General features: G+C 27.9%; 1 protein-coding gene across 5 annotated transcripts in view; it reads right to left on the bottom strand.

Annotated features, from left to right (window-relative positions):
* LOC117171085 overlaps positions 1 to 23,733 on the bottom strand; it is a 277,166-nt gene that overhangs the window by 182,898 nt on the left and 70,535 nt on the right. The window lies entirely within an intron of this gene.

Below are 23,733 nucleotides of genomic sequence, written 5' to 3' on the forward strand. Positions count from 1 at the left end.
TTTTAGAAACCGGCAGCAAGTTTATAAAATTTCAAGTCGAATGACCCCTACCAGACATGTTTTTGTTCCGTGAAGATAAGATAGCACGCGGAAAATTAAAAAAAAAAACTAAAATTTTTTTAAAAATGTTTAACACGACTTTAACTTGTGATAAAACGTAGAATAATTGTGAGAAAAATCGGAAATTCATTGCGCATATTCTTTAAAGCATTATTTTTAATTAAATCCAATAAAACTGTTAAAATATTAACAGGTTCTCAAGTTATGACTAGAAACGTCCAAGCGTCTCTGCGTCAAGTTTTAGTCGACAACTACCGCGAACGGTACTAAAAATCACTACTGACTTTGAGACGTGATAACTCGTTCAGAAATAAAGCGAGAAACTTTTTTTAGAAACCGGCAGCAAGTTTATAAAATTTCAAGTCGAATGACCCCTACCAGACATGTTTTTGTTCCTATGAAGATAAGATAGCACGCGGAAAATTTAAAAAAAAAACTAAAATTAAAAAAAAAAATTTTAACACGACTTTAACTTGTGATAAAACGGAGAATAATTGTGAGAAAAATCGGAAATTCATTGCGCATATTCTTTAAAGCATTATTTTTAATTAAATCCAATAAAACTGTTAAAATATTAACAGGTTCTCAAGTTATCACTAGAAACGTCCAAGCGTCTCTGTGTCAAGTTTTAGTCGGCAACTACCGCGAACGGTACTAAAAATCACTGCTCCCTTTGAAATGTGATAACTCGTTTAGAAATAAAGTGAGACACTTTGTTTAAAACCCAGTGGCAAGCTTATTAAATTTCAAGTCGAATGATCCCGACCAGATATTGTTTTGTTCTTTTGAAGATAAGATACCACGCGGGAAGTGAAAAGAACAACTCAATTTTTCTTAAATTTTGTAACTCGACTTCAACTTGTGATAAAACGTAGGGAAATTGTGACAAAAAACGGAAATTTATTCCACAAATTCTTTAAAGCCTTATCTTTAATTCGGGCCCATAAAACTGTTAAAATTTTGATGGGTTCCCGAGTTATAACTAGAAATGTTCAAGCGCCTCTACGTCAAGTTTTATTCGGCAAGTACCATGAACGGTAATAAAAATCACAGTCGACTTTGAAATGTCACAACTCGTTCAGAAATAAAATGAGACATTTTTTTTTAAACCAGTGACAAGCTGATGAAATTTCAAGTTGAATGACCCCTACCAAACATGTTTTTGTTTTTTTTTGAAGCTAAGATACCACGCGGGAAATTAAAAAAAAAATACGTAAAATTTTTTAAAATTTTGTAACACGACTTTAACTTGTGATAAAACGTAGGGAAATTGTGACAAAAAACGGAAATTTATTCCACACATTCTTTAGAGCCTTATCTTTGATTCAAGCCGATAAAACTTTAAAAATATTAATTGGTTCCCGAGTTATGACTAAAAATGTCCAAGCGAAATGTCGACTGCTAAAGGCGTAAAAAAATTTCCAAGTGTGTCTGCGTCGAGTTTCAGTTGGCGAAAAACTTGACGATGATACGCTTCGACATTTTTAGTCATATCTCAGGAACCCAATCAGGTTTTTTCATTTTTATTGGCTTGAATTTAAGAAAAGACTTCAAAGATTGAATATAATCAATTTCAAATTTTTTGTAATATTTTCCTAAGTAATACTACGAGTTGAAGTAGAGGTACGGAATTCGAGAACTTCTCATACGTAAACAAAAAAACTTGTCACCAGTAATATTATATTTAAAAAGTCAATACTATCTTTTTCTTTGAAAATTCATAGTTTTGGTTGAAATTGCAACTGCTTGGTTGAAAATGTATATTTTTTGGTTTATTTTAATTTTTTTTTTAATTGATAATTAGGACCTTTTTTAGTTGAAATATCAACTATTACGTTTTTCGTTTTATCTTGATGATTATAACTTGAACTTCTTGGTTAAATCATAAACTACTTTAATAAAAAATAATTTTCTTTATTAAGAATGAACTTTTTCGTCAAAAAATAACATTTTTGTTAGAAGTTCATATTTTCGGGTTTAAAATCAAGTTTTTTCTTAAAAAATTATTATTTCAGGTTAAGCATTAAATTTTTTTGCATTATATTAATTTTTTAGATAAAATTTTAACAGTTTGGTAGAATATTCAACATTTGGATTGAAAATTAATTTGGTTATTTAAAGTTTATATTTTCGCGTTAAAGAGAACTTTTTTTTTAGAATTCATATTTTTAGGTTGAAAATTAAAACTTTTTGGACAATATTCATTCTTTAGGATTAAATGTTAACAGTTTGGTACAGAAAATTAACTTTTTTGTTAAAAATTTAGATTTTTAGTTAGTTGATATTCTTGTTTAGAAAGTTAAATTTTTTCTTAAAAATTTAAGTTTTTAATAGAATATTTGTCTTTTTGGATATACTGTTCCACAGTTTGGGAGAAAATTCAACTATTGGATTGAAAATGAACTTTTTTTTGTTAAAAATTCATATATTTTCGCCTAGAAAATTCAACAATTGGGTTGAAATTAACCTTTTTGTTAAAAATTTATATTTTCAGAGTAAAAATTCAACTATTGTTTTGAAAATTAACTTTTTTGTTAAAATTTCATATTTTCGGGTTCAAAATTAACTTTTTTTTGAAAATTGATATTTTCGGGTTACAAGTGGAAATTGTTTGTAGTGCATTCGTCTTTTTGCAATTTAATTTTGAACAGACTGTTAGAAAATTCAACTCTTTGGTTGAAAATTATCTTTTTTGTTAAATCTAATATTATTGGGTTAAAAATAAACTTTTTTGTTAAAACTCATATTTTTGGGTTAAAAATTTACTTTTTTCTTGAAAATTCATATTTTTAGGTTAAAAATTGAATTTTTTATAGTGAATTCGTCCCTTTTGGCTTTATATTTCAACAATTTGATAGTAACTTACACCATTGTGTTCAAAATAAACTTTTTTGTTGAAAATTCAACTGTTTTATAAATTTTTTATTATACTTTGAAAATTCAACAATTTAGTTAATTTTTCCTTGATTCTTAAAATATCTTTCATAGTTAAAAATCCAGCAAATTCGTTGAAAGTTAAACAGCTTTGTTAAAAATTCAATTAATAAGAGAAAAATGCTCGAATTTGGTTGAAAAAGCAATATTTTCACTTGAAATGTTGGGAATTTGAAGCCTTTGAAATTTAATTTCAAAAAGCATCCACGTAATTAAAAAAAAAAGAATTTCTCTGCAAAAAAATCACACAAATGACCCTGGGATTGTAGCTTCGAAGTACAAGAACAGATCTGATGAGTTTTCGGTGACATTATTGGTTAACGCTTCACGCATGTATAGTGGCGTTCCGGGTTCAAATCCGGACTGAGACAGATTTTTTTTTAAAATAAATTATTTGGCCGATGTGTTGGTAAATGAAACACAAAAGTTACTTTAAAAAAACGTAAAATGAAGATTAGATATGCAAATAAAGGAATTCACTATCGAGAAAAATATCAGCGGAAATGCTTTCGTTCCGATCAATTATTTCTTTCAATGTTTCTCACAAATTGTTATTTTATCGCTTGCGGTGAAATTTAATGGCAATTTAATAGTGTTCGTTTACTACAATTTTTATTACAACCAAAGGTTTCAAATATTTTTTGTGAATCAGAAAAAAAACCAAGGCAAGGGAGCCTCGAGGTTTAATATAATTGATGATGGTGATAAAATGTTTTTGCATCTTGACAGCGATAAGAAAAAATTCCCATTGATGAGCTAATTTATTAATATTTACAAAAAAATATTAGAACTGTGGCCTTTTCTTCTAACCAAGGAAACAGAAATTATAGAATCGAATTAAAATAAGTTTGTATTTGTTGTGAAAATTCATATTTCAGGATTGAAAATTCTACTGTTTTCTGGAGGAAATTTTTTTTTTTTTGGCTTGAAAATTCCACAATTTGGTCGGAAATTCCGCTATTTATTAAAAAATTTAACTGCTTGGTTGAAAATTAACTTTTTGTAAAAAAATCTTTTTTTTATTGAAATTTAAAAAAAATGTAGAAAATTCAACTATTTTGTCGAAAAAGACTTTTTTGTTAAAAAATAATATTTTCGGGTTGAAAATCCAACTGCTTTGCAGAAAATTTTAATATCTAACTTAAATATTCTACAATTTGGTCGGAAATGCTTGTATTCAGTTCAAAATTTAACTGTTTGGATGAAAATTAACTTTTTCATTAAAAATTACTGTTTGACTGAAAAATCTCCCTTCGCTAAAGGTCAACTCTTACGTTCAATTTTTGTTCATTATTGACTAAAAAATATTTCTTGGTCGAAAATTTTGTTGAAAATATACTTTAAAAAAATGTTTTTGAATTGAAAATTCAACTTATATGTAAAAATTCAAAACCTGGTTAAAAAAGCAAAAATTTGATTGCCGTTTTTTATTTTCTTGACTGAAAAATCTTTCTTGGTGGAAAGTCTTTTTTTTTGTTCAATTTTGTCCCTTCTTGACTAAACAATCTTTCCTGGTTGAAAATTAAATCTTTGAGTGACTGAAAAATATTCTTTGGGAAACCTCAACTCTTTATTTGATTTTTGTCTTTCTTGACCATAACATCTTCCTGAATTTAAACTTAAATTTTTTTTAAATTCATCTTTCAAGGTTAAAAATTTATCAACAGTCTGGTAGAAAATTCATCTATTTGAATGAAAATTCTTATTTTTTAGTAGAAAATTAATCTTTTTTGTCGAAGATAAATTTTTTTTTAAAAAGAGTATTTTCGGTTCGAATATACATATTTTTGCGAAAAAATCTTCCCTTTAGTTTAAAAATTGAACAATTAAAAATTATTTTTTTCACTTTGTTGAAAAATCTTCCTGAGTTGAAAGTTCAAATATTTGGTAGAAAAATGTTATTTTTGCTCTAAAAGTTGATCTCTTTTAGTATAAATTTCATCTTTTTTGTTTGAAAATGCAAGTTTTAGGTTGAAAAAAAATCTGTTGGTTAAAGATACAAATATTTGGATGAGATCTTAGGGTTAAAAATTCAACAGCCTTATAAAAAATTCACCCTGTTCACTTGAAATTTTAACAGTTTGGTTAAAAGTGCAATTATTTAATAAAAAATGACATTTTTGTTGAAAAATTATATTTCTGGTTCGAAAATTTAACTCTTTTCGGGAAAAATTGTCTTTTTGGCTTCATAATTCAATATTTCTGTTGAATTTTCTTTTTTTGGTCTAAAAAATTTGTCTTGGTTGACAATGGATTTGGTTAAATTTGATTTCTTTTGTTTTAAAAAATCTTTCATACTAAATATTAATTTTATGATCGAAAACTAATATTTTTGGCTCAGAAATTTAAAAATTAACTATTTTGTTGAGGATTCAACTATTTCTTTGAAGATTTAGCTTTTTCGGTTTAATTCGACTTTTTCTAGAAAATTCATACTTTCATGTTGAAAATTTTCATTTTTTGCGAAAAATTCATCAATTTTGTTTAATAATTTAACAATTTTCTTGCATTTTTTTCTTTCTTGATTGAAACACTTTTTTATCTGAAAATTCAACTTTTCGGTTGAATTTTTTTCTCTCTTGCTAGAAAAAGCTTTTTTTGTGGAAAATTAACTTTTTTATAAAAAATCTATATTTCAAGGTGTTTAAAAATGCAACTGTTATGTTGAAAAAATTCTGTTATGGTTGAATATTCAACTGTTTGGATGAAAATTCAAATATTTTGTTGAAAATTAAGTTATTATTGAAAAATAATATTTTTGGTTCGAAAAGGCAACCATGTAGTTAGATTTTTTCTCTTGTCTGAAAAATCTTTTTTTGACTAAAAATGAACTTTTTGGTTTAAAAGTTGATCTCTTTCGGTAGAAATTAAATCTTTATTGGGTAAAAATGCAACTGCTTGTTTGAAAAATAATCTGCTTTGTTTGAGGATTCAACTATTATAACAATTTTTTTTTTAATTCATACAATTCAATAAATATAAAATTGAATAAATTTGTAGAAAATTCGTCTTGTTCGTGTAAAATTGCAAGTTTGATAGAAATTCAAATATTTAGTTAAAAATGAACTTTTCGGTTAAAAATTCATTTTTCATGGTTAAGAATTTAACAGTTTTGTAGAAAAATTCTCTTTTCTTGTTAACAATTCATCAATTCGTTTGAATTTTTTTCTTTCATGGCTGAAAAATTTTCTTTGGTTGAAACTTCAACTCTTTATTTGAATTTTGTTCTTTCTTGGCTAAAAAATATTCCTTCGTTTTAAATTAACTTTTTTTTGAAAATTCATCAACAATTTTGTAGAAAATTGAAATATTTGGTTGAAAATTCTCATTTTTGTTCTATTCCGAAATATTTTTCTTGCTTCAAGATTAATTTTTTAGTTGAAAATTCACATTTTATGGGTAAAAATTCGACATTTTTGGGGAAAATCGAACACCAAACAGTTGTTAGATTTCTGTAAATGTTCCCAGGTGTAGAGATATTATTTTCTTCTTAATTTTTATTAATTATTATTTGATAATAATACATAAAAGCCATTTAGCTTCATTTATTAATTGAAATGCATGATTATAAACCATTTTTATTAATTTTTATATATTTGCATAATTTAGTTACTTTGAATTTTCCCGCGAAAAATGACGTCACACTGATGCAGCTAATCTATGCGCTTGAAAGAAAATGCCGCGAACGGTTTGCATATTCAAAATTTATTAAGAGAAAAAACATGTTTCTTATTCAATAATCTTATTATTATTATCTTTTTAGGTAATAATCTTATTCAATAATCTTTCTTTTTGAAATATGTTAATGAGCTACTTATTTATATTTATTTTAATTTATTATTATTTAAATAATTTGTTTAATTTTTATTTAATTTTCTCTAATTAGAACATATAATTAAATAATTTGACGTTTTTATTTCGCTCGAGTGGTAATTGTATGGACATACAAGTATATAATGAACGTTGTGGGCGGATGCATGACAGAATTATAGAAACCCATTAAACGATCCTTTCGAAGGCCACGCGTGCCGTCACGCCATTTATGCAATTAAGAAAAATTGCTATTTATCCTTAACTTTCATCTGATGTGAAATTATAGATGCCAATATTGAAGTCTTCAAATTGTACATTTTCAGTCCAGATCTTGGGTAAAAGTGTCCCATCTTTAAAGAAATTTGCCATCAACGTTTCGCTCTGATTATTCTTATCAACAAGATCGCAATTTCTAGCTCTTATTTTCGATTTTCTAATTTCTATAATTATGTCCTTTATCGATCTATCTCAGATGTTCGCGATTGTTTTTAATTCAGAAAGAGTCATTTAGGTCGAAGTAATATGGAACGAAAAAATAAAAATGTCTAATAACGGTTTACCGTTTCCTTGGGCTCTTAACACAAGTACAGTTTGAATTGAGTGCTAATAAAAATGTTGTTAAATATACGACAAGGACCTTATCAGGTTGATGATTCGGCACAAGATTTCAAATTCCCGGTCAAGTTTTTAAAATTTCCCGCTCGACTAAAAATCACATTCAACATTGCAAAATAAATTAATTTTGAAAAAAATACTTTAATTTTCCGCTAATAAGATAAATTTTTTTTACAAAAAATGGCATAGTTGAACTTTCAGTTGAAAAAATTAATTTTCAACAACAAAAAGGAAATTCAAAAAAATAATTCAATTTTCAACCAAAGTGATGAGTTTTGAATTAAAAAATTTCTAACCCTATACAATGAATCTTTGACTTAAATAGTTAAATTCAAAACAATTTACTAAAAAATATAAATATTGTCAACCAAAAATTAAATAATTAAATTTCAAGCAAAGAAAATTAATATTTAACCAAACGGATGAAGTTTCAACTACAACTAAATAATTTTCAACTGGAATTAGTTAAATTTTCATTCAAAGAATTACGTTAAAAAAAAACTTTCAACAAAAACTACTGGCTTTGAAAAAATAGTTACATTTTCAAACAAAGCGATGAAATTTGCAATTATATTGTAAATATTTAACTGAAATAATTACATTTTAAACTAGAAAGATACATTTTTAACTGAAATGATAAATCTTTAACAAGAATAAATAAATTTTCTAAAAAAAATTAATTTTCAACCAAGAAGACTAGTTTCTGCAAAGAAATACGAATTCTCGTTCAAGAAAGATAATTTTTCAACCAAAATTTGAATAATTAAACTTTTAGTTAAAAAATAATAATTTTCAAACAAAAAACATCTAAAGAAAAAACAAGTTTTCAATCAAGCAGCTCATTTTTTAACCAAAGACGTGATTTTTTAATTAAAACGATACATTTTTGACTAAAAAAATTGACTTTTAACAAAAGAGTTTAAATTTTAGCCAAATTATTTTTATTTCCAACCTTATAAATGATTTTTCAACTAAAATGATTAATATTAAACTGGAATACTAGAATTTTTAAGCAAGAAGATTAACTTTCAAAGAAAAAGAGAATTTTCTGCCAAACAAAAAATCGATTTTTTAATAAAGTGCATGAATTTTAAACAAGATAGTAGAATTTTCAATGAATGAATGAATTTTCATCAAAAAATGTAATACATCATATTTCATACCAAAAAAGATTTAAATTTCAAATAAAAAGAGTAGAATTCAACCAAAAAATACAAATTCGCGACTCAATAGTTTAATTCTTAACAAAACAGTTAAATTTTTAATAAAAAGAATGATTTTTAAAGAAAATTCTTTAATTTAGAAAATAATAATTAGGTTTTCCACCGAATAATTATAATTTTTACTAAAAAAATGAATTAAAGAAAAAGCAGTTAAATTTTTATCTAAACTAGAGAAATTTTTAACCAGAAAAAGAATAGCTAAATTTTCAGTAACTAAGAATAACTTTCAATAAAAAAAAGATTTTCAGAAACATATTTTAATTTTTATGAAAGTAGTACATGTTTCAATAAGGTAGTTGAGTTTTCAAACAGAAAAGAATAATTTATAAAAAAAAGTAATATTAAATATTAGAAAATAATTATTTAAATTTAACTCAGAAGTAGTTTTATTTTATTTCAAAGAAAGTTAAATTCAACAAAAAAGATGAATTTTAAAAAAATACATCAATTTGCAACCAAAGAAGATTAATTTTTAACTAACAATGGAAGAGTTAAATTTTCACTTAAAAAAGTAATTTTTAACTAAAAAAGTTGAATTTTGACAAAACATGTAATAGTTGATATTCGGGCCTAACAAAATTTTACTTTGGAATTAAAAACAGTTGAATTCCACTAAAAAAATTGCATTTTCAACCTAATAGTTTAATTCTGAAAAAGAAAATATCAATTTTTATGCTCTTTTTATTCTAAATGATAATTATTTATTGAATCTTTATTTATTTATTAGTTTAGCAACAAAATATTTTGATGAAATATGAATAATAATATATGTGTTATAAACAATAGACTTTATTGACTTCAAAGAATATTTCGATTATAATTGTATTATAATTGTTTATAATAATTGCACTTAATATTGATAGATTAATGTATATTCTACGAGTACAGGTGCAATTATAATGTCAAACAAAGAATTGTTTTCCGTATTTTTAAAGATTATAATGCTTGTGAAAAATGTCCTGAACTAAGTAAAAATTATCATTATTTTCAAAAATGTCTTAATAATAAAACTATAATAATTCTGTTCAAAAATTCCATTGTTAAAATCCGAATTTTATATTTATTTTCTAAAACCTCCTGTTTCAAATTCGACGAGTAAAATTTCTTACCAAATCCTTTCTATTATTTTATGAGCAGTATCTGAAGCTTACCTGAAACAGAAAAGCAAATACTTAAGAAAAAATTTTTGGATACGAAATTCAAATAATTTTTTCTTATTTTTGTGGGAAATTGACTGTTAAAAGTCCGAATTATAATAAAAATCCCTTAATACAGATCTTAATTACCCCTTAAGTATGCTAAATTTTATCAACTTTTATTATTATTAATCTTTTAAACCAGTAGAGGTAGGGTCCACATATCAGAAGCCTGGTGCGGTCTGTGCGACCGCACGACCATTATAAAGTTTATAGTTTTTTTTACGGAAATTCTTTGATCTAATTCAGAATTACATATAAAAATAATAAATAGTGTAATTTTTGTTCAATTTTTCTTAGTAGTCCTGTTTGAAGATTAATTCCTAGAACATTTGATCAAAAAATTGAAATTCATCTTTCCAATTCTACTGACATATTTTGTAGGATTTATATTATTTTTTCAAATCTTTAAATGGGTTGTTATGTACTATCTCTAATACAATATCTTTGAAGGATAACCTTGACGCCTTTTATCAACAAGATAACTATGGGATATATTTGCTTTATAACTTAATGAAGCACTTGAATTTTTACTAGTTACATTGTTAACCAAATTCTTCATTGATACAATTACTGAATTTTCCTCGGGTTAAAAAAGATGAAGATTGATTCTATTCTCTTCTTATTTTTGATTGTTATCGACTATTCCATTGGTAAGTATTCCTAGGGAATCAAGAAAGTGTGTGCTAAGAGTGGAATTCCATATGGTACCATATGTGAACGTGGAACTTATGGTACACTCCAGATGGATAATCCACAAATTCCTTAAATAGATTTAGGGAATGGATAAGGTTTGGGAAAACCTTACTGTCTCTTATAAGAAACTCTTGTGTAACATGTTACGTAAGAAAAATGTTTATAAAAAAAAAAAAAAAAATTTAAAGAGAATACAACTTAGAAGAAAGTTCAACAGAAAATCTATCTATCAGAACAAAAGTGATTTTCCTCTTAAAGAAAATGCGTAGTTTATTGTATTATAAGCTTTTTTAAACGTTAAAATACCAAAAAGTGAATTTTTTTTACTAAAATTGATCAATTTTCAACCAAAAATAAAAAAGATAAATTTTTTATTGTAAAAATTAATCCTCAACCAAATATTTAAGTTTTAAACTAGATTGATGAATCTTCAACAAAAAAATACGAATTTTTAATGAAATACGTCAATTTTAAACTAAAAAGTAAAACTCTTCAACTAAATAGTTCGATTTTCAAGGGAAAAAGATACATTTTCTAGTAAAAATTTAGGTTTTTCAGACAAATTAGACCATTTAACTTTTAAACTAAAGACATGGATTTTAATAATAAGGATGAATCTCAATTCAAAAAATATATTTTATAACAAAGTAGTTCAACTTAGAACCAAATTGTAGAATTTTCGACCAAAAAGTTGAACTTCAACTAAAAAAGATCAATTTTTTCACTGAAGTAATGAGTCGTTAACCAAAATAATGGATTCTTTAAAATGAGTTAACTGTTCATAAAAAAACGAATTTTAAAAAAAACGTGAATTGCCAAACCAAAATAATCAGGTTCCAAAAAAGGTTTTATTTTAAGGTAGTAGAGGTAATTTTCCATCTGAGTAGTAGAATTTTCAAACAAAGAAAGTAAATTTTCAAAGAAAAATGTAATAGTTGATATTTCAAACAAAAAAGTTATTTTTTCAAATCACAAACAGTAGAATTAAACCAGAAAAGGGCAATTTTTGAACTTAACACTTTGAACTTTTAACTAAAAAAGATGAAACTTCTATCAGATCAAATGCATTTTCAAACCAAAAATGTGAATTTTTAGCTGATTAGTTGAATTTCGTAGCCAAAAAGTTCCATTTTCTAGCAAAATAATTAAATGCTAAACTGAAAATAGTAATTTTTCCACTTAAAACAGAACAGTTAAATTTCAATTTCAATTTTTAATAGAAATTATAAATCTTCAAGAAATAAATTAAATTTTTATCAAAGTAGTTCAAGTTTTAACCAAGCAGTTGCATTTTTGATAAAAAAGGATTAACCTATACCGAAAATAGTTAGAGAAAAAGGATAAAGGAGGGAAATAGGGGAAAATCTGAGAAAAATTACATGCCTTAACACTTTTTATATCCTGGAAAAAGATTTTGCGATTTGGCACGGCGAGAAATGTTACTATCTCTTTTTGCCCTTTTGCATACAATTTTGCGAATCCTGTTAATGAAATGAAGTAAGTCACTTCTCTTTACGGAAGATAAAAATAAGCCGGCAGAAAAAAATTTAATCCGGTGAGATATTCCGGAGGAAAATACACAATCAAAATTGAATCCTCCGTTTCTTGTTGCAGATTTTAGTTCACAGTTTGATTGTTTCCCTGATGGTGAGCCTATTACTAGTGTTCCTCGTTCCGGACCTTCTTATTCTCCTGGCAAACATCATTCTTCTATAGTGCCATTTCCTCCTGCCAGATTCCATTCTCCTGTCAGATTTCAGGGTTCTCAGGCCAACACTTCATCTCCTGCCATGCCTTCTCTTCGTGTCAGGTCCAGGTCTCCTTCTGCCTATCCTTCTTCCATAAGCGTACTTGAATTTAAGCTTAATCAATTTAAATTTGTTCGGCTCATTCCCATTATAAATGAGAAGCGACATTTCGAAATTCGAAGATACACTTTTCGTCGCGATGAACCAATTCACTTGAAAGGAGAATATCAAGTGCGTCTCCCCATGCCAACTGATGAACAAACTGTATTATCAGCGCCCAATGGTGACGTCTTTGCAATATTCGAGGGCAAAAGAAAACTTCGTGGGATATTTACACTAAGATATTATCTTGAAAAAGACCATGAACGGCGTGTGAAGGTAAACATGGGTAGTGGCGCGATTATAGATATGACCCAAAATGAAACCAGGGAATGTCCTGTAAGCAAGAATCGCCCAATCGCAAAGAATTTTAAAACAGAATTGTTGGAAGGCTTTCATACAAGCCGTTAATTTGATTAAAGAAATTATACATAACTAAAATATGATATTGTTTATGATCCGAAGTAGGATCAAAATGTGTTAAATAACACGTAATTGAGAGGCAGAATTCTAGGCCGGTCTAGAATTTTTTCTCGCTGAATAGCTTTGTCTTCCGGACGACTTTTGCCGTTTTCGAAGTAAGTCTGAAAACCCAGTTTTCCAAAAGAGAATCTTTTTGCCTTTGACTCGCATTAATTTATTCAAAATAAATTTTGAATCATTTCTTCCGTAAAAGCATCTATATGCAATTTTGAACAACTTTCATGCTGGAACTTTTTTCTTGCTCAGAACGCCTGATTTAAGCAATGTCTCAGGTAAAAACATATAAATTTTGTTTTGAATAAAAATTATCTCATCGTTCTAATCGTAATTCAATTTGACTTGCCAGTCATAAAACATAAGAACAAAAAATTTCTTTTTTAAAAAACGTGATTTTCGATTTTAGTTTGATTACGAGAGAATTAATGTTATTACGTGATATTAAGTGATAAAAGAAATAACGGAATAACTATTGTATTTCGAATAATTTCTTAATCAAGAACTAAGCGAAATATCTGTAAAGAAACATGTAAATTTAATATTTCTGATACAATTTATTTACCAATAAAGTGATTAATTTTAATTTGTCTTTTTTCTTTTTAAAAGTGATACTACATATTTACCTACTTCTCGTTCCCATTTCTGAACAACTTGCAACTTTCTTCGGAGCAGCAGAAAATGTGTTAGAAAAATTTTAAATTTCAAAACAGTACATGCATTTTTAACAAATAGTTGAATGTTCAACTAAAAAAGATCCGGTTTTAAACCGAAATGGGAAATTTCAATAAAAAAGAAATCTAAGAATTTCGCTATTGCGTAAGAGATTAAATAAATTGCTATATATGTTTGAAGGAATTTAGTAATTACATTTTGGTCGTGGTAACTAACTAGCCAAATGGAAGTATCTCAGAAGGATAACCTTGATGCCTGCCATTTAAGGCAGGTCTTTAGTGGTTATCCCCAATTCTATTGGTGAATACAAAAATTTTAAATATCTATAATTTCGAGGACATTTTTTCAAGCTTTAAGCAAGTCAGAAATTGTGCTACATTTGTGCTGCACATACTTCTAATAGTACGTTATTTCGGTTTCTTAGTTCAATTTTTGTTTGTAAAATAAGGTTACGTACTTCCCTCGCCGGAACTCAGGAAATAAATAAATTTTAAGTTAATAAGGTGGTAGGATTTAAATCCGGTTTGTAAAACTTTTCGAATTCGTAAATTTTTGGTAGATCGAAATTACGTCAAAACCCTAATATAATGATTATAAGAAATACTTGGTCTTCTCCGCATTAATCCTTCGCCACTGCCTATTAACTTTAAATTCTCTTGAATATTTTTTAATTTACTGACAATAGAATACACAATGAAAATTTAATTTTCTTTTTACTATTGCAGATGTTAGTTCACAGTCATTATTTATTTACAGGTCTGGTTGTCTCCTCTTTCCGAACCATCTCTTCGTCTCAGGCCCAGGCCTCCTCCTGCCAGGCGCTCCGTTTTACGTGTATTTAGATATGAAATTGAAGAACTCAGATTTATTTAGTAAATTCGCAATGCGAATCCGAAACAGTGATTCAAAATTCGAAGACACACTTTTCCTTCGGGTGAACTAATTTATTTGAAAGTATTTCATAATACCTTAAAATCTATGTTAACTAAAGAACAAGCTATGTAAACAATTTTCAAATATAATGTCTTTTCAGTATTGAAGGATGATACATTTCTTAGTGGAATATATACACTAAGTTATCATTCTCGATATTAGAATGCACATCGGGTGAAAATAAACATAGACAGCAGCATGGTTGAAGATATGAGCGCATAAAAAATTAAGGAAACTTCCTTAGAAAGGAATCGCTAAATCCGAAGTTGTTTTGAAACTGTAGTTGCAGACAAACTTTCCTAAAAAGATAATTTTAATATGTAAAAAATATGACAGTAAAATATAATATTGTTTGAGATTCGAAGTAGGATCGAAATGTTAAAAGACGCTAAGAAATAAGGAGCTGTATTTAATAACCGTCTAAAAAAACTGTAAACGATAACATTTGTTGTCCACAATAAAAAGATGCGCAATTAAATTTCCTATGAGTATATGTACTTTCAAAATTAGAATTGAAAACTGGTATGAAAAATTTCCAGATGAAAATTATTATTTTTGGATTTAAGTGGGAGATGATACTGGGATCTATAGTGAATTAATTGGTACAATAATAATATATAGATAGTAACTAGAAACAGATCAAAAGCGCCCTTATCATGTGAACGGGCATAAAGTTATGTTTTCAATTCCTTTAATATATTCTATTATATTATTTTTTCGAAGCATTAAATGGGCCGTTCAAGTATACACTATATAAATTTTACATGCAAACGAAGTATTTGACGAATACGTGAAATTTTATATAAATTGGGATATAAAAACGAATTTCGTCATCAGGTTTTGTTCCTTAAACTGACTCTAATGAAATGTAAATATCTGAAAAAGGCAATTTCGGCAATTGTAATCTGAAAGATAACGGCTATGAAATACATCATACAATTTTATAAAAAGCTCGGCTATCCCTTAGCTACGTTTATGATAAAATTTTCCGTTAAAACATTAATAAGTTGAACCTTTGATTAGAAAAGATGAGGATTGTTTCTACTCTCATATTATCCTTGGCGTTTACCCTCCATTCTATTGGTAAATAAAATAAAATTATATATCTATAATTTTAGTTACATTTTTTCAAGTTATATGCAAATCAAAATTTGTGATATAATGTACAATCTATCTCTATTGTTTCTTTCTTTCAAACTTTATTTGAGTTTATCTAAAAGCCAGGGGAATTCTAAAGAATACCAAACAATTTCATGTTCATTACAAAAAGTTTAAACATTTATCTGGAAAAACAGATGCCGGGAGAGAAAATTAAAGTACCTGCCTAATGTGACCCTAATTTTATTTTGTGAACTTCTTCACTTTTCTGTTTTGGTACCTTTCCTCCTGAAAATGGATTTTGGTTTTGATTAAATGAGCTTCGGTATTCTGCTCTCCGGAAAGGAAAAATATGCCGAAAAAGATCATTAAAATCTGGTTAAATATGACGGAAGTGAATAAACAAGGAAAATTTAATCCTCGATCTCTTGTTGCAGATTTGACTTTACAGTTCGACTGTTTACCTAATGGCGAGCCTATTCCTGGTATTCCTCGTTCAGAACCTTCTTATTTACCCGACAGGTATCTTCCCGAAATTTCTCTTCCTGCTTCCGGATCTCATTCTCCGCTGAATCCAGTCAGGTCTGCTTCTCCTGCTGGGCCTTCTGTTCGTGCCAGAAGCAGATCTCCTCCTGCCAGGTATTCGTCTTCGCGCGTACTTGGATTTGAACTTGAAAAGCTTAAATCTATTCGACTCATACCTAACACTAATCCGAACCGACGATTCGAAATTCGAAGATACACTTTTCCTCCCGAAAAACCAATTCGATTGAAAGGAAAACGCAATGTCCTTCTTCCAATGCCAACCGAAGAACAAAATGTATTATCAACTTCCAGTGGTGATGTCTTAGCAATATTCCATGGTAATAGCGAACTTCGTGGAATATACACAATAAGAAATTATTGGGGAAACTCAAATGAAAAACGGGTGAAAATAAACATGAACAGTGGCACGATTAAAGATATGAGCCTGGAAGAAATCAGAGAATCTCCCACAAGCAAGAATCGTCCAATCACGCAGAATTTCTTGAAATTAGATGTAGGCGATTTTGATCCTCCCCATTCATTTTATTTAAGAAAAAATGCACAATAAAAACAGAATTGTTTGTGATCTGGAGTAAGATCAACATGTTACAAGTAGCTGGTAATTGAAGGGTCATATTTTATAACGAATATTTTTTTCTGCATAATCTGGATTAGGACAAGTAGAAGTTACAAAAGATGAACCATTTCTTTCCTAAAAAACATTCCTTTTGGGCTTACTTCGAAAACGGCCAAAATTATTGTTATTACGTTACATGGTGTAATTAGAAAAATAATGCAGTAACTATTGCATTTTTGAATAATTATGAAATATACATATTTTGCCTGTATTCTTCCATTAATAAAAGTTGCGACATATATTCAAAGAAACATGTACGTTTAATATTTCTGGTACAATTTGTTTACCAGAAAAGTGATAATTAAAAGTTTTTTCAAAGTGATTCTACATATTTACTTAAAATTAAATTTTCGATTAAGAATAATAAACCTCAAATAAAAGGGTGCAAATATTTATCTAACAACAAAGCATTTTCAACAAATTATCGGTTAAAAAAAAAATTAAATGCTAATAAAAGCGATGAATTTGTACTTAAAATGATTCACTTTGAACCATAATTTGATCTCAGCACAGTTTTATATTAAAAATACGCAAAAGGCTAGTCGTTTATCACTCTCGAAATGTGATTTAAACTTCCCACAACATCCAAATAAATCCCTTTATATCTCTTTGAATTTTGAAAATCCTACAAAATATTTTTTAATCTATTAAAATCCAGCCGATTTTAGTGAAATCATTGGATTCTGTAAATTGTCATAAATTCTCATGAAATCTTTTCAAATTCCTTCAACTCCATAGAAAATCTTTTAATTACTTAAAATCCTTTATATTCCCTTTGAATTCTTCAAAATTCCGTGAAATCGTAAGAAATTATTTATAATAACTTGCTACACGTGAATCAGAATTCGTGCGATTTAATCTTTATTGCATCTTAATTCATTATTCATTTCAAAATTTGTTTAAGTTTGTCAAAAATAAATACAAATTTAATCTGAATTAATGCCAGGGGAATCCAGAATAGGTCTCTTAAGTAAATGGAATTCGTAAAGTGTTTCTATCAATATGGCATTAATACCATATGTACGGGTGGCACAAATGGTACACTCCTTATGGGTTCATCAATTTAAATAAAATAATTTTACATTTTCAGGGTCCTAATACAATACTTTTTCATATAGTTCCAACTTTAATTTCCATCATTCTTTTTTTATCCACCCTACTATTGAGTAAAGAATCTCATTCCTTGTTATTAATATATAATAATCATTAATAATAAATTATTATTATTGAAAAAAGCGCTTTTATCAAATGTGCAGATCACAAACTTCAAAATAAACTAAAAAAAATGCAGGTAAGTTTTCTGTTGATTCAGAAAGTTTCTTGTTCCAATTGGAAATTATAATTCTTTTCAAAAATTCTCTAGACAACCTCAAAACTATAGTCATTCCTTTCGAAAATGCACTTTTATATTCCGAATGACATATATCTCTTTTGAAATCGCCTATTTCAGATTTAAAAGCAAAGTTTCTCACCAAAAAGTTTGCTAGTATTTCATAAACAGTGACTGAAGTTTACCTGCAACAAAAAAGAAAAATAATTCATCAGTAAATATAGGATATTGAATTCCAATAATCTCTTCTTTAAGAAATGCAATAAGCTTTATCAATAGAACTGTATATGCCCAGTTTTTTTACGCTCAATTTTCCATTTGTCTAGTCTAGGAATTTAAATTTTCTTAGAATTTCCATACCCTAAGCCAGAATTTTAGCCAGTTTCTAAAATCCTTTGAACCAAATAAAAATAATCATTCTTTTTTAATATTCCTTGTTCCAAGCCAGTCATAATTTTTTTCGAAAATTCTCCGTTCCAAGTCAAAATTAGAATTATATTAAAAAATTGACCTAAAATTCAGAATTATAATCCTCCTCCAAAATCTCAGGTGCCAAGTGAGAGTTATAATTCTTTCAAAAAATTCTCTTAACAAATTCAGAATTACATACAATCACTTACGAAAGACTGAATCATCTTAAAATTATGGTTCTTTTTCTAAGTAATTTTTAAAAAATGTGGTCAAATATTTGAAAGGATGGTATTCATCCTTCCAATTCATTTGACACATTTGATAGAATGTATATTAGATTAAGAAAGAATTAAATGACCCGTTAGAGTAGACACTTTATAAATTTTCCATTCAAACGACGGACTTCGCTAATATGTAAAAGATCCTGTAAGTAGCAATATAAATTCTAACGAATTTAGTGATTCTGTTTTTTTCCTAAAACTGACTGATGAAATGTAAATATCTGAGAAAGACATGCGTGATACTTGCAATCTTAGCGATAACGACTATTGGATATATAACCTGACGAAGAAGTTAAATATTCATCAGTTACACTGTTAATAAAATTTTCTATTAATACATCAATAAATTGATCCTCTGATTAGAAAACATGAGGATTGTTGCTACTATCGTAGCAACAAGCAAATTTGTGTTAAAAAAAAAGGAATTCGAAAAGTGTCCCTATCAATATGGAATTCATACCATATGTGCACGAGGCACATATGGTACATTCTTAATGGGTCAGCAACATTACAGTAAAAAAATGTGTACTAAAAAAAGATAAATCCAAAGGTTTAACGTACAAAATATTTTTAAGAAGTTCATGGCTTAAAATGATTCGAATTTCGATTTACACATGTTCTTCATGTCGCTCCTGCCACTCCACTCACACGAAGAAGCAAAACGAAATTATTTTTTAAAGTGCACCGATAATTTACTTCACCTGCCAAAATCCTCTAAAATGAAAAAGTTATTATAAATAAAATTAGTCAAGCAATTTATATTAAATTTAATGTAAAATGATTTCAATTCTTAAAATTTTAAGTAAAAATATTTTAACATTAACAAAATAGGTGAATTTTAACCAAATAGCCAAATTTGTAACCTAAAGATGAATTTTTAACCAAAAAAATAATTTTTAACAAATTATCTAAATTTTTAAGATAAAATTGAAAATATAAATTTTTTAGTTGAGAAAAATGTCACAGTTGATATTTCAACCAAGAAAGATTTTATTGTTACATAAAAAACAATACAATTTTATACGAAAATGAAATTTTTAACTAAAGAGATGCATTTTCAAAGAAAAAGAATTAATTATTCATTAATTCATATTTATAAAGCAAAGAATTGTCAACAAAATAGTCAAATGTGTTACTAAGGGCATGCATTTTCCACAAAATTATGATTTCTCAACTAAAAAATATTTTATAATAAAGTTGATCTAACCGCATCCAAGCAGTATAGGTTTTCAACTAAAAATAGTTGAATTTTCATTAAAAGAAGAATTTTCTGAGAAGATAAAATAATTTCCATGAAATATTTGAATTCTCGAGACAAACAGACAAATTTTTTACAAGACAGTTTAATTGACGACCCGCGAATTAAAATTTTTAACAAAAACTTTAATTGCAAATCGAATGGTTGCATTCTCTACCAAATAAATCAAATTTTCCACCAAAAAAGCATTATTTTCAAACAGAAATGCTATATTTCATTTTTTAATAAAAAATTATTGAAATTTTAACTTTGAACAGAGAATTTCGGTGAAGAATTATAATTTTATTTTGGAAGTGGGGAGTTTCCGTAAAGAATTATAATTGTATTTAAAATAAGGAACTTTTTGACATGCGCGGAAAACATCTATAGCTGAACAAGCGATTTTTATCCTTGACCTAGTTACAAATATTGGTGGAAACGGAATAAGGATAATGGTAGATTCTTTAATTCAGGGATTTTCAGCAGAATTGATTTAAAGTATTATTATTATTAATAAATGAAATTAATAAGTTGTTCAAATAAAGATATCACAGAGCTAATTCAAAGATATAAAAATCCTTGAATCATAGTTACAGTTGGCTTTTTCAAAGATATAAATACCTTTATTTACACAAGAATTTTTTAAATGAATTATTATTCAGATTTGGAAGAAGGAAACATAAAATTAATCCCTGTTTCATTTCCGGGTTCTTCACAATATGAAACTTTCTTTTTAAGAAATAATACAAATAAATATAATTCTAAATGGAAACAGAGAGCTCTTCACATGAAAAGTAGAATCAGAAATTTCAAGATATTAAATTTTTGTTTAGAAATCTCTTAAAATCGATTGAAATTATTTAAACCTTTTAAAATCTTTTAAATTATAAATTTTGCATGTAAGCGTTATACTAATCGAATGCGTAGAATATTACATAAACACATTACGATATCAGTTTTAATCAATTTAGTGAGAACATTTTTTCCTTGAAACTGTCTGATGAAATGGAAGTATCTGTGTAGGACAACCTTGGAGCCTGCAATCTCGGAGATAACGACTATACGATATACTATATAATGTATTGAAGAACTCGCATATTTATTAGCTATATTGTTAATAAAATTATTTATTAATACACTAATTAGTTTTTTCTCTCATTATAAAATATGCGGATTGTTACTACTCTTGTCTTATTGTTTGTGGTTATCTTCGATGTTATTAGTGAGTATAATATAATATATCTGTAAGTTTAGGAACATTTTTAGACCTATAAACGAGTTAGGGTTCCTATTAATATGAAATTCACACCATATGTGCACATGCAGAGATCAAACACTCCTAAGGGGCAATGCGCAAATTACGCAAGACTAATACTTTAATTCCAGAAATAATATTAAATTGGATCTTATTTTGTACATTCAGGTTTAAAAATTAATCTTGAGAAAAATATGCCTGAATAGATAATTAAATTACGCGCCTATTGAGTAGTACCTAATCTTATTTTGTCAACGAGAGTACATTTTTTCGGTTACATTGGTGCGTTGGTACATTTCCTCTTGCAAAAAGGTGTTGCAGATTGACCCGGGCCCGCCTTTATAAAATATTTTAATTCCTGTAGACGAAACAAAGGTTAGCTACCACTCCCTTCGGAAGTCCTTTATTTTCTGTTGCAGAGATGAGTTCACCGTTTGATTGCTTACCTAATGGTGAGCCTATTCCTCTTATTCCCCGTTCTGGAAAATCTTATTTTTCTGACAAACGTTATTCTCCTGAAAGATGTCTTCCTCCTGCCATTTCTGATTCTCCGGTATCTGCAGTCACTTTATCTCTTCCTGCCGGGCCTCGAAGTCCTCGACATGAAAGGTCTAGGTCTTCTCGTGTCAGACCAAATTTTTTGGTCAAATCTTCTCTTGCTGAGCCAAATTCTCGTGCCAGGTGCAGGTATCCTCCTGCCAAGCATTCGTCTTCACGCGCACTTGGATTTGAGAAGGAACATTTAAAATTTATTCGACTTATCTCCGACCAAAATTTAAAACGCCAATTTGAAATTCGAAGATACACTTTTCCTCCCGAGAAAGCAATTCGATTAAAAGGAAAATTTAATCGCCTAATGCCAATACCTACCGAGGAACGAAATGTATTATCAGCGCCCAATGGTGACGTCTTCGCAATATTTGAGGGAAATAGAGAACTTCGTGGGATATACACAGTAAGACATTACTTCGGATGTCGTAGTGAGAAACGGGTGAAAATAAACATGTATAGTGGCGCGATTAAAGATATGACCACAGAAGAAATTAAAGAATGTCCTCTAAGCAAAAATCGTCCCATCTCAAAAAATTTTAAAACAATATTTGTAGGCGAAGCAGGATCAATAGGTTACAAGTAAACTCGTAATTGAGGGGCTATCTATGAAATCTAGCGAAGTCAATTGCACGCCTTCTCGCTGTAAACAAAAGATATAGCTACTACCGTTTTTAAGTAATCCCAAACACCTCGTGTTTTGAAACGATTTTTTTTCTTTTTTGACTTCAACTCGCCTTAACTTGTAGAAAGATACAATTTCTTGACCTTGCGGAAAAAATCCGCAATTAAAGTTTGTATAAATAAACGTACTGTATTTTACTATTTTAATAAATGTAGGACAGTTAAGAAATAAGAGAAATATCTGTAAAGAAACATATTGTTTCAGCATTTCTGATACAATTGATTCCCCAATAAAGTGATTAATTTCAGTTAATTTTTTTCTTTCTAAAAGTGTTTTTACAGATATACTTAGTTCCGACTCTCACTTGTGTAAGCAATTTTCGAAATAAATATAATTCTATCTTAGGCTCACTTGGAAACATGAATTGTCATTACAAATTATTGTTTTTACTTTTGGAACTTTTTTTCCTTTAAACTGACTCTAATTAAATGTACATATCTGATAAGGACAACTGTCATGCCTATAATTGATAAGGTTACGGATATCCGATACTTGGCAGTGATATTTAATTCTATCGGTCAATGGAATATTGTAATATATCTATAATTGTAAGCATGTTTTTCAAGGCTATACGCGACTCCTAAAGAATTCCTATCATATGTTTACAAAAAAATATAATACTGCTATTGAACAAATTTATCAATTAATTTTCAAATGTATTTTTAAGCAACCAAAATTTTCACCAGAATAAATTAATGTACAAACCAAATTAGGAATTTTCAACAAATAGTTTCATTGTAAACCAAAGAATTTTAAAACAATCATGATAGATGGAGCCTTATTGTTTACGAAGTAAACCCGAAAAATCGGTTCTTTTAGGAAAAAATTTGTTCTCTCTTTTTGCTTGAACTCGACATAATTCAAATAATTCTTAGAATTTATTGATGAAATTTTTATAAAACCTTCTTTATGAAATTCTACCACTAAACTCTTTCGTCCTGAACAGAGTTGACCTCTAACTCTGTTCAGTGAGACAAATTTATGAAGGGTTGTACAATTCGGCCCCTCAATTGAATTTGAGGGTCAATGTGTTCACCAATAAAGTTAATAATATTCTTTTGTTTTTTCTTTCTTTCTCAAACTGATCATACTGATTTACCCAGCATAAAAGAAAAAATATTGGTACTTCCGTTAGACAACAAAACTTACAATTATCTTTACAATTGTGGGTCCGGATGCAATAAGGGCACATAAAATTTTTTCGTGCGAAAACGAAGTCCCCTGGAGGCTTTAGAAAAAATTTTCGAATTTTAATT

Source organism: Belonocnema kinseyi, chromosome 4, assembly GCF_010883055.1.
Source record: "Belonocnema kinseyi isolate 2016_QV_RU_SX_M_011 chromosome 4, B_treatae_v1, whole genome shotgun sequence".
Taxonomy (NCBI): Eukaryota; Metazoa; Arthropoda; class Insecta; order Hymenoptera; family Cynipidae; genus Belonocnema; species Belonocnema kinseyi.